The 12740-nt window shown below is 44.2% G+C and overlaps 1 long non-coding RNA gene across 2 annotated transcripts in view; it reads right to left on the minus strand.

Moving 5' to 3' along the window:
* Positions 1-12740, minus strand: part of LOC132209236 (uncharacterized) — a 43032-nt gene that overhangs the window by 7478 nt on the left and 22814 nt on the right. For both annotated transcript variants that reach the window (XR_009445328.1, XR_009445327.1), the window contains one exon: positions 9752-9837. This is a non-coding gene — a long non-coding RNA (uncharacterized LOC132209236). The remainder of the gene's footprint in view (positions 1-9751; positions 9838-12740) is intronic.

A 12740-nucleotide genomic window follows, 5' to 3' on the forward strand; every position in this document is an offset into this window, starting at 1 on the left:
TACCATTCACATAACCACTATACAGCAGCAGCATGATTTACTTGCTTAAGCTCAAACTTTTGAGAAGCTTTGGTTTTCCATGGCAATTTGAGGTAGACCAGGCACTTTTCAGTTCTAAAATTTGAACCATTTGACAATGCACACTATACACATCAGTCATCTACTTGTGATATCCATTATAGAACATAGAATATAGAACAATACAGCACAGAACAGGCCCTTCGGCCCTCGACGTTGCGCCGACCTGTGAACTAATCTAAGCCCCTCCCCTGACACGATCCCATCATTATCCATATGCTTATCCAAGGACTGTTGAAATGCCCCTAATGTGGCTGAGTTAACTACTTTGGCATGCGGGGCATTCCACGCCCATAGCACTCTCTGAGTAAAGAACCTGCCTCTGACATCTGTCTTAAATCTATCACCCCTCAATTTGTAGCTATGCCCCCTTGTACAAGCTGAAATCATCATCCTCTGAAAAAGACTCTCACTGTCCACAATATCTAATTTTCTGATCATCTTATATGTCTCTATTAAATCCCCCCTTTTCTCCAATGAGAACAAACCCAAGTCTCTCAGCCTTTCTTCATAGGGCCTGTGCTCCAGACCAGGCGGCATCCTGGTAAATCTCCTCTGCACCTTTTCCAATGCTTCAACATCTTTCCTGTCATGGGGCGACCAGAACTGCACGCAATATTCCAAATGAGGCCGCACTAGCATTTTGTACAGTTGGAGCATGACATCATGGCTCCGGAAGTCAATCCCTATAAATCCCGTGACTGTACAAAACGCTAGTCGAGTAGCCTGTATCTCAGTATTCTCCTCGACAACATTGTCGTTTTCCAGAGTGAATACTGTCAAAAAATATTCAATTAGTGCTTCCCCTATCTCCTCTGACTCCACACACAACTTCCCACTACTGTCCTTGATTGGCCCTCATCTTACTCTCGTCATTCTTTTATCTTTTATCTTATTTATCTTCATGATGTACTTTATGAACAATACCACACATCCCCACATCACTTTAAACCTTTGGAACCTTAACAAGTTGTAGATATCTCCAATTAGCTCACTTCTTCGCTTGAAGCAGAGCAAGGACTAAGTCCTACACGGTGAAAATGTTAGAAACAACAATGAGCACTGTCCTGCTGAGCCTTACCTAACTTCGTTACTGACCAAACTACCAGCACCCAGTTCAAAGTTGCACAATTGCTCAAGATTTGCATTTCAGAGAGTGACTATTGTAAACATGGAAGCTAGGAGCAGGGAGGAGGCCAAATGGCTCTTTCAGCCTGCTCCACCATTCTTCATGATCATGACTGATCATCCAACTCAACAGCCTAATCCTGCTTTCTCTCCATAACTCTTGATCCCATTCACCCCAAGTGTTATATCTAGCCATATCTTGAATACGTTCAATGTTTTGACATGAACTGCTTGCTTTGGTAATGATTTCCACGGACTCACCATTCTTTGGGTGAAGAAATACCTCCGAAATCGTCTATCCTGAATCCTCATACTGTGACCCCTGGTTCTGGACACACCCACCACTGGGAACTGCATCTATCCTGTCCAGTCCTGTTCGAATTTTATAAGTCACCTCATTCATTTGAATTCCAGCGAAAACAATCTTAACCGAGTCAATCTCTGATCATACATCAGACCTGCCATTCCCGGAAACAGGCTGATAAACATGCGCTGCACTGATAAACTATGAGAGCAACAGCATCCTTCCGCAGAAAAGGAGCACAAAACTGCACACACTATTTTAGGTGCGGCTTCACCAAGGTGCTGCGTAACTGCAACACCACATTCCGGCTTCTGTACTCGAAACCTCTCAGAACGAAGGCCAACAGACCATTTCAGAGATGGGAGGAACTGCCAATGCTCGAGAATCTGAGATAACAAGGTGTGAAGCCGGATGAACACAGCTGGCCAAGCGGTATCAGAGGAGCAGGAAAGATGACGTTTCGGGTTTGGGCCCTTTTTCAGAAGTGGGGGAGGGGAAGGGGATTCTGAAATAAATAAAGAGAGAAGGGGAGGTGGATAGAAGATGGATAGAGGAGAAGATAGGTGGAGACAGATCAAAGAGGCGGCGCTGGAGCCAGTAAAGGTGAGTGTTGTTGGGGAGTTATGATGGAGGTTCGTCAGTCAAGGAAAGACAGACAGGTCAAGGAGGAGGGGATGATGCTGGTAGGTAGGAGGTGGGGTGGAGATTAGGGTGAGAGTTCGGGTTAGGGTTACACCCTAACCCCACCCCACCTCCTACCTACCAGCGTCAGCCCTGCCTCCTTGACCTGTCTGTCTTCCCTTGACTGGTCAACCCCCTTCCTAACATTTGTCTTTACCAGTCTCTTTCTCTTCACGTATCTATAGAAACGCTGTGTCAGTCTTTATGTTCCCTGTATGCTTACTTTACTGCATTTACCCCTTCTTAATCAATCCCTTGGTCCTTCTTTGCTAAATTCTACTATGCTGCCAATCCTCAAATGTTGTTTCCATGGATCAGATACTATCGCTAATTGCCTTTGTTAGGTCATGGATTGGTCCTCTTACCCATTTTGCTTTCATGCCAGACAGGAATAAACAGTTGTTGCAGTCCGCCCACGTGCTCCTTAAATGTTTGCCATTGCGTATCCACTGTCATCCCTTTAAGCAACTCTTTGTGATCTATCAAGGCTAATTTCATGCCTCATATCTTCAGCTTTCATTATTAAGATGCAGCACCCTGGTCTCCAAATCAACTCTGACACTCTCCATCTTGATTGAAAAAATTCTATCATGTTGCGGCCACTCATCTCGAAGAAATCTTGCACAGCTAGATTGGCAATGATTCCCTTCTCATTACACAGCACCCAGTCTTAGATGCACTGCTTTCCAGTTGGTTCCTCAACATATTGCTCAAGAAAACCATCCCGTATCCATTCCAGGTCTGTTCTAGTTCTGTCATAAACTAGTAGAGCTCTCAACAATAAATTAGAAGGCTATGGCTTCAAGCTGTAATTTATATTTAAGCATAATTTTTAGGGTAATACTTCAATGAAGTACTGAGGAATTTGGATTGTCGGAGATGCCAGCATTCAGAAGAGGCATTAACTAGAGGCTCCATCTGCTGATAAGAGCTCAGATCAACTGAAGTCGTGACACACTTTGCCTGGGTCATAAATTCTAGTGACAAACCAGTCCATATCAATAGTGCAAGATAACAAAGTGTGGAGCTGGATGAACACAGCAGGCCAAGCAGCATCTCAGGAGCACAAAAGCTGACATTTCGGGCCTAGACCCTTCATCAGAGAGGGGCATGGGGAGAGGGAACTGGAATAAATAAGGAGAGAGGGGGAGGCGGACCGAAGATGGATAAAAAAGATAGGTAGACAGGAGTGTACAGGTGGGGAGGTAGGGAGGGGATAGGTCAGTCCAGGGAAGACAGACTGGTCAAGGAGGTGGGATGAGGTTAGTAGGTAGGAAAAGGAGGTGCAGCTTGAGATGGGAGGACGGGATGGGTGGGAGGAAGAACAAGTTAGGGAAGCAGAAACAGGCTGGGCTGGTTTTGAGATGCAGTGGGGGGAGGGGAAGAACTGGGCTGGTTTTGGGATGCAGTGGGGGAAGGGGAGATTTTGAAGCTTGTGAAGTCCACATTGATACCATTGGGCTGCAGGGTTTCCAAGCGGAATATGAGTTGCTGTTCCAGCAACCTTCGGGTGGCATCATTGTGGCACTGCAGGAGGCCCATGATGGACATGTCGTCTGAGGAATGAGAGGGGGAGTTGAAATGGTTCGCGACTGGGAGGTGCAGTTGTTTGTTGCGAACCAAGCGGAGGTGTTCTGCAAAGTGGTTCCCAAGCCTCTGCTTGGTTTCCCCAATGTAGCGGAGGCCACACCGGGTGCAATGGATACGATATACCACATTGGCAGATGTGCAGGTGAACAAAACGAAAATGAGCTCAAAATTCATACTGGCAAGTAGACCCGCTTGACAATATGAATTGGTGCAGAGCACACTTAGATGTTGGAAGCAACTGCGGACACTTGGTTCAATGGTGCTGCCTCCAAATGAAGCTACCTCACCCAGCTGCCAAGGGATCTGGACTGCATCGTGAAGCAAAAGGTTCAGGCTTCGTTGGTCACATAAATCTGTGGGTTCAGCTACTTGTTTGAAGATATCTGCAAAAGTTATCCAGAAGAAAAATACTGACATTCCTAAACTTAAGGGAGGTAGTTGAGAGTTCAATACATCCAATACATCTTCCTCAATTGCCTTGCTTTGTAAATTATCTTAAAACATTATTTTATTACCTTGATTGGCTATTTGCAAACAACTGTGGAAACAAAAACTTCTGTTTGTTTACAACAATGGACAATGGATGTTGTATGATTCTCCAAGGAAGTCATTTTGTCAATTTCTTTCTTGATTGTAAATCTCAAACCTCTCTAATATCTCCTCGTTCATTTCACAGAGGTAATCTTTGTGTGGACCTGGAAAACATCGGCACCGTCCTCAATGAATATTTTGTGTCAATCTTTACAATGGAAAAGGACACTGCAAGTAAGATATCAGGGCAAAGGACCTCGAGGCATCAGAGGTTAAGAGACAGGGAGATGCAGCTGGTTGAGCAACTTTAAAAGTGGATACATCTACAGGGCGAACTGAAATGTATACCAGCTAGCGGGGGAAGTGAGGGAGGAGATATCTGGGCCGCTGGCAGCAATTTTCAAAACCTTGTCAATCGCACGTGAAGTAATGAAACACTATTAACATTGCCCCACTATTAACAAACGGAGAGAGGAACAGACCAGGAAATTAAAAGCCAGTCAGAATAATCTCAGCACTGGTGAAGCTATAAAGAGGCATTCTTAGGGGTAGAATGTACTTGCAAGAAATAATCAGGGATAAACACTATGGATTTGTTAAGATGAGGTCACATTATGCATTTGATGTGGGCTTAGTAAAGTCCCCCTTGGCAGATTGAGCAAGAAAACAACAGCCATGGGATCAAAGGCAAAGAGGCACACTGGAGCCAAAACTGGCTGAGGCAAAGAGCACAGGGTGATTGATGGTAGAGGGATATCTATTTGGCAGGATGTTTGCTTTGAGTGGGGTTGTGCAGGGCTTTCCATAAGGACCCTTGAAATTTGTCAAGTTAATTCATCATTTGGGCTTAAACACAGGATGTATGACTGTATCGCTAGCGAATGGCTAATTTAGTGAGGAGGATATCGATGGAATGGCCATGTAAATAACAGCCATGGGATCAAAGGCAAAGTGGCACACTGGATCCAAAATTGGTTGACAGACAGGAAGAATAAACTTCAGGAGGAGATCAACAGACTGGTCAGCTGAGCACAGCAATTGAACTCAACCAGGAAAAGTGTGAGCTAATGAACTTGGGAGGGCGAACAACGCAAGGGATCACACTACGAAGGGTGTAATCCTGGAGATGACTGAAAAAAACAGCTGCCTGGGCTGGGGGTTGTCATGGAATCATATAGTACAGAAGGGGTCCTATGGCCCACTAAGGCTGTACCTCTAAAAATACACTGCAACATATACTAGTTCCATTTTTACACACTGGACCATTCTCTTAAATATTACGACATGTCAACTGCTCATCCAAGTACTTTTCAAAGGTTGTGAGGTTTCCTGTTTCAACTTCCCGCCCAGGCAATGCGCTCCAGACCTTCACCACACTCTGGATGAAAACGATTTTCCTCAAACCTCTAAAATATTCCCGTCTTTCTCTTGAAAATTATGCCCTATTGTTATTGATGCTTTAACTAAGGGGAACAATGCTTTCTATTCAACCCATCTATACCTCTCATAATCTTATATGCCTCTGTCAGGACCTCCATTCACCCACAAAACCTTCTCTGCTTCACAGAAAATAATGTGATTTTTTCCAGTCTTTCTTCACAGCTAAAATGCTCCAACACATGCAACATCCTTTTCATTCCCTCCAGTGCAATTACATCCTTCCTAATGGGTGGTGACCAAAATGCCACACACGACTCCAGCTGTGGCCTAACCAAACTTTTAAACAACTCCAAAGTGACCTTCCCACTCTTACAATTTATGCCACAACTGACAAAGGGAGGTGTCCCATATGTCTTTGTAACAACCCTTACTAGCCTGACCTGACCCCTTCAGGAATTCATGAACAAGCACTCCAGGATCCCTTTTCTCCTCTAAGCTTCCCAGTGTCCTGCTATGCATTAGATTGAGATTTTATTATCACATGCATTCAATACAGGGTACAAGAGTACAAAGAAAAGAGTACAAAGTTGCCTTAGACGGTGCCATCTCAGGTACAAAGTACTTTGGTACGCAATTTTAGTTGCAGAAGTACAAAATTTATCCATCCTTCTTTACTCAGAGTCGTAGGGGAGTGGAATGCAATGCCGGAGAGGGTAGTGGAGTCAGCCTCAATAGGGGCATTTCATCGGCTATTAGACAAGCACATGGATGATAGTATAAGGGAGGGGCGGAGGTTAGATTGACCACAGGATTAGGGTAAAAGTTCGGCACAACATCGTGGGCTGAAGGGCCTGTACTGTGCTGTACCGTTCCATGCTCCATGTGATAAAAATAAATGAATAAGTTAAAATGTTCAGCACTACAGTCTTCTTATTAGAACAGTAGAAGAATAAAAACAAAAGTTTAAAAAGTCAAACATTCCAGTCCTCAGGTATGACTCCAGTGGAGAGTAGAGAGGCAAATGTAATTCCTCTCTTCAAGAAAGGAAATAGGGAAATCCCCGGCAATTACAGACCAGTAAGTCTCACGTCTGTCGTCTGCAAGGAGTTAGAAAGGATTCTGAAGGATAGGATTTACGACCATCTGGAAGAGCATGGCTTGATCAAATACAGTCAACACGGCTTTGTGAGGGGTAGGTCATGCCTCACAAACCTTATCGAGTTTTTTGAGGATGTGACTAGAAAAGTTGATGAGGGTCGAGCTGTCGATGTGATGTATATGGACTTCAGCAAGGCATTTGATAAGGTTCCCCATGGTAGGCTCATTCAGAAGGTCAGGAGGAATGGGATACAGGGGAACTTAGATGCTTGGATACAGAATTGGCTGGCCAACAGAAGACAGCGAGTGGTAGTAGAAGGAAAATATTCTGCCTGGAAGTCAGTGGTGAGTGGGGTTCCACAGGGCTCTGTCCTTGGGCCTCTACTGTTTGTAATTTTTATTAATGACTTGGATGAGGGGATTGAAGGATGGGTCAGCAAGTTTGCAGACGACACAAAGGTCGGAGGTGTCGTTGACAGTGTAGAGGGCTGTTGTAGGCTGCAGCGGGACATTGACAGGATGCAGAGATGGGCTGAGAGGTGGCAGATGGAGTTCAACCTAGATAAATGCAAGGTGATGCATTTTGGAAGATCGAATTTGAAAGATGAGTACAGGATTAAGGATAGGATTCTTGGCAGTGTGGAGGAACAGAGGGATCTTGATATGCAGATACAGAGATCCCTTAAAATGGCCACCCAAGTGGACAGGGTTGTTAAGAAAGCATATGGTGTTTTGGCTTTCATTAACAGGGGGATTGAGTTTAAGAGTCAGGAGATCTTGTTGCAGCTCTATAAAACTTTGGTTAGACCGCACTTGGAATACTGCGTCCAGTTATGGTCGCCCTATTATTGGAAAGATGTGGATGCTTTGGAGAGGGTTCAGAAGAGGTTTACCAGGATGCTGCCTGGACTGGAGGGCTTATCTTATGAAGAGAGGTTGACTGAGCTCGGTCTCTTTTCATTGGAGAAAAGGAGGAGGAGAGGGGACCTAATTGAGGTATACAAGATAATGAGAGGCACAGATAGAGTTGATAGCCAGAGACTATTTCCCAGGGCAGAAATGGCTAGCATGAGGGGTCATAGTTTTAAGCTGGTTGGTGGAAAGTATAGAGGGGATGTCAGAGGCGGGTTCTTGACACAGAGAGTTGTGAGAGCATGGAATGCGTTGCCAGCAGCAGTTGTGGAAGCAAGGTCATTGGGGTCATTTAAGAGACTGCTGGACATGCATATGGTCACAGAAATTTGAGGGTGCATACATGAGGATCAATGGTCGGCACAACATTGTGGGCTGAAGGGCCTGTTCTGTGCTGTCCTGTTCGGTTCTATGTTCTATGTTCTATTACAGTCCTTTCCTAAGCCACGAGTTTGCAGACACTCTGAACGAGGCTTCCCCCGTGATGGTTTGTATTCCCTGCGCTGGGCTAAAACCCGCCCATCCTTGCCAGTGGACTTCACTGCTGACTGCCGTTGCTGACCTCCATCGGGCACGACAGGCTTTGCCACATTAAGTACTCTCTTATCTTATTCCTTCTTCAGGCTATATCAATCTGCCACTGACCTGCCCATCTGACCGACGAGAAGATTGGAGCAGACAAGGGGACCTGGTAAAAGGTGTTTAAGATTTTGAAGGGCATAGAAAGGATAACTGGAAGCTGCTTTTTCCATTAGTTGACATGAACTCACTGACGGAAAGTGTGGCTGATTCAGAAAGTGTCTGAATATTTAAGCAGTATTTAGATATTCACTTCTGTTGCTGTAGGCTCCAGGGCTATGGGTCAAACAATCAAAAAGGAAATCAATGTACTGTGAGTTCAATGTAGACAGATCTTTGTTGAGCAGTGCAGTAACGACAGTGCACACGGCCTCCTCCTGTGCAACAAACATCCATGACTCTATAATTACACAGCTTTTCTTTGAGGCATTTCTCCACTTGACTGATTCTTTGTAAATGCAAGGCCGACAAAATAAATCCTTTTATTAAAAGCTTCCATCTCACTGAGAAAGCTTCAGGCCAATTTGATAATCTGCTCTGAAAATTCTGCTCATATTTTGATAGTTATGAAAAATTCTACTATCAGGGCTGTCACAATCCACAACATTCTAAATCAATCAACAATATTCTAGAAAGATGATCATTTGCCTATCCAACGAATTTTAACTGGTGTTTTTAAAAAATAGAGAAATAAATCTAGATCTGTCAAAAACTAATCAGTTCTTCCTTGGACCATACCTGTACAGACCAGGTTTCAATGAAATATGCCCATTAGTTGTGAGATACATTGTTGACAACACAACATCAAATGGGGAAAAACATGACCTCACATTAAGTGTTATCACTGCTGCAAGTGAGCAGTCGAGTCATACAGCACTTCTGAATATTTTCCAAGTATTCTAATGATGAAAACATTATTGGTAACAAAAACAGCTGCTAAGTTGGTGTCGTTGAGAAGCAATGGCATCATACAGATGTAGTGCATCATTTATCCAGCAGGAATACACTGTGCAGATTCTGCAAAGACCACGCTCTAACTTAACATTAATAGTGGCAGTGACTAAATAGAGAAATATACTAAGACAGCAAACCTTTTGTGAAACAGTACCCGTGGTACCAGGAATGGGCTGAATAATCAAAAATTCCAGTTGATCAATAGGCCCACACACACAAAAAACACACACTCAATAACAGGAACATAACGCATGGGATATACACATTACTGTTCTCCTTCATTTACAGCATAAATAACTTCAGCAATGATGCAACTTCGCCTTAACTCAAACTTACTGGCAGGGAGCCTTCTCACTTGCACCCTCACCAGACATCACAGAGATGATGAGAATACAGTAAACATCTGGTGTGTAATTTTTGTCAGTTTATTGAGTGGGCTAGTTTGTTAAACAAAGTTTACGTACAGTTAAATCTACAGTTTACATGTGTATCGGCAATGATAGATTTAGTACTTACACTTGTATTTTTTCCTCCAGATGACCCTTGGACAGACACATCAAGCCAATTTTCAAAGAAACACTCTGATTCTTCCACTCCTACCCCTGGAAAAGGAAGTGACAGAATGCCACTGACTGACTACTTATTTGAATACAGCATAAGATACATAGAACATTGAACAGTACAGGCCCTTCAGCCCATGATGTCGTGCTGAACTTTTACCCTAAACCTCAGGTCTATCTAACCTCCACCCCTATCTTGTATTAACACCCATATGCCTGTCAAATAGTCACTTAAATGCCCCTAATGAGGTCGACTCCACAACCCACTGCAGCTGAAACAAAGATCTCTTTGAATTGTCATTTGTCAGACATGTATTGAATCAAAAAACAAATTTCTCACTTCCACAGATTTCTACAGCATGTTAATATGATTTGTGAAAGTTAATACTTCACCCTTTTATTTTACAAATACAACTTTAAACAAAATGCTACTGTCTAGAACTTCTATGCTGGCATTTGTGCATATGCCATTTCAGTTTTGTGATCTGTTTCTATGCAACGAGTGATAAATACTTTGATTAAAACGGTTGAGAGCAGTATATGTGAGATTTAATACCATGCTTTATCTGCAGATAGTCCATCTGCAGGTAGTTATTCATGAGAATCAACTAACATCATGTCTCAGAGGAGCTTGTGTCCTCTGGGTTAGGTACTGTTTGACCGTTGCTTACTGGTCACTAGTTGAGACGAAAGAGAACTACTAGCTGCTATCCATTTTCAACAAGTGATCACGATAATCTACCTGCATTTCAACGTCCCATCAACATTCAAGAATAATAAAATGTGAGGCTGGATGAACACAGCAGGCCCAGCAGCATCTCAGGAGCACAAAAGCTGATGTTTCGGGCCTAGACCCTTCATCAGAAAGGGGGATGGGGTGAGGGTTCTGGAATAAATAGGGAGAGATGGGGAGGCAGACCGAAGATGGAGAGAAAAGAAGATAGTTTGTGGAGAGGAGAGTATAGGTGGGGAGGTAGGGAGGGGATAGGTCATTCCAGGGAAGACGGACAGGTCAAGGAGGTGGCATGAGGTTAGTCGGTAGGAGATGGAGGTGCGGCTTGGGGTGGGAGGAAGGGATGGGTGAGAGGAAGAACAGGTTAGGGAGGCAGAGACAGGTTGGACTAGTTTTGGAATGCAGTGGGTGGAGGGGAAGAGCTGGGCTGGTTGTGTGGTGCAGTGGGGGGAGGGGACGAACTGGGCTGGTTTTAGGATGCGGTGGGGGAAGGGGAGATTTTGAAGCTGGTGAAGTCCACATTGATACCATTGGGCTGCAGGGTTCCCAAGCTGAATATGAGTTGCTGTTCCTGCAACCTTCGGGTGGCATCATTGTGGCATTCAAGAATTGTTGCTCGAAGAGGCTTCTGTGTAACAAGTAGGAGTAGAATCAAGATCAACCATGTTGTTTTCCCAATGTGAACCAGCTGCCAACACCATATATATGGGACCATCTTAATCATTCTTCTACAATTAACTTTTACAACAGACAACAGGTGCAGGAGTAGGCCATTCGGCCCTTCAAGCCAGCACCACCATTCATTATAATCATGACTGATCATCCACAATCCATATCCTGTCCCTGCCTTATCCCCATCACCCTTGATTCCACTATCTTGAAGAGATCGATCCATCTCTTTCTTGAAACTATCCAGAGACTTGGCCTCCACAGCCTTCTGGGGCAGAGCATTCCATATATCCACCACTCTCTGAGTGAAGGAGGTTTTCCTCAACTCTGTTCTAAATGGCTTACCCCTTATTTTTAAACAGAACCTCTGGTTCTGGACTCACCCATCAGCAGAAACATGCTTCCTGCCTCCAGAGTGTCCAATCCTTTAATAATCTTCTGCATCTCAATCAGACCCCCTCTCATCCTTCTAAGCTAGGTCCCTGTACAGCTGCAGAAGGACGTCTTTGCTCCTATACTCAATTCCTCTTGTTATGAAGGCCAGCATGCCAATGGCTTTCTTCACTGTCTGCTGTACCTGCATGCTTGCTTTCATTGACTAATGTACAAGAACACCAAGATCACATTGTACTTCCCCTTTACCAACTTGACTCCATTGAGATAGTAATCTGCCTTCCTGTTCTTGCTACCAAAAAAGTGGATAACCACACATTTATTAACATTAAACTGCATCTATCAGCCATCCGTCCACTCACCGAGCCAATCCAAGTCATCCTGTATTCTCATAACATCCTCCTCACATTTCACACTGCCACCCAGCTTTGTGTCGTTGGAAAATTTGCTAAGATTACTTTTAATGCCTTCATCTCTATCATTAATGGATATTGTAAACAGCTGTGGTCCCAGCACCGAACCTTGTGGTACCCCACTGGCCACTGCCTGCCATTCCGAAAGTGACCCGTTCATCACGACTCTTTGTTTCCGGTCAGCCAGTCAATTTCTAATCCAAGTCAGTATTTTGCCCCCAATAACATGTGCCCTGACTTTGCTCACTAGTCTCCGATGTGGGACTTTATCAAAGGCTTTCTTAAAGTCCAGGTTCACGACATCCACTGGTTCTCCCTTGTCTATCTTCATAGTTACATACTCAAAAAATTCCAGAAGATTCGTCAAGCACAATTTCCCCTTTGTAAATCCATGCTGACTCTGACCTGTCCTGTTCCGGCTATCCAAATGAGTTGTAATTTCATCTTTTATAATTCACTCCAGCATCGTTCCCACCACTGACATCAGGCTAACCGGTCTACAATTTCCTGTTTTCTCTCTCCCTCTTGGACTCACCCATCAGCAGAAAAATGCTTCCTGCCTCCACAGTGTCCAATCCATTAATAATCCTATCCGCCTAAATCAGATCCCCTCTCATCCTTCTAAACTCGAGAGGACACAAGCCCAGTCGCTCCAATCTTTCAACATATGATAGTCCCGCCATTCCGGGAATTGACCTTGTGAACCTACGCTGCACTCCCTCAACAGCAAGAATGTC

Source organism: Stegostoma tigrinum, unplaced genomic scaffold (genome assembly GCF_030684315.1).
Source record: "Stegostoma tigrinum isolate sSteTig4 unplaced genomic scaffold, sSteTig4.hap1 scaffold_73, whole genome shotgun sequence".
NCBI classification, from domain to species: Eukaryota; Metazoa; Chordata; class Chondrichthyes; order Orectolobiformes; family Stegostomatidae; genus Stegostoma; species Stegostoma tigrinum.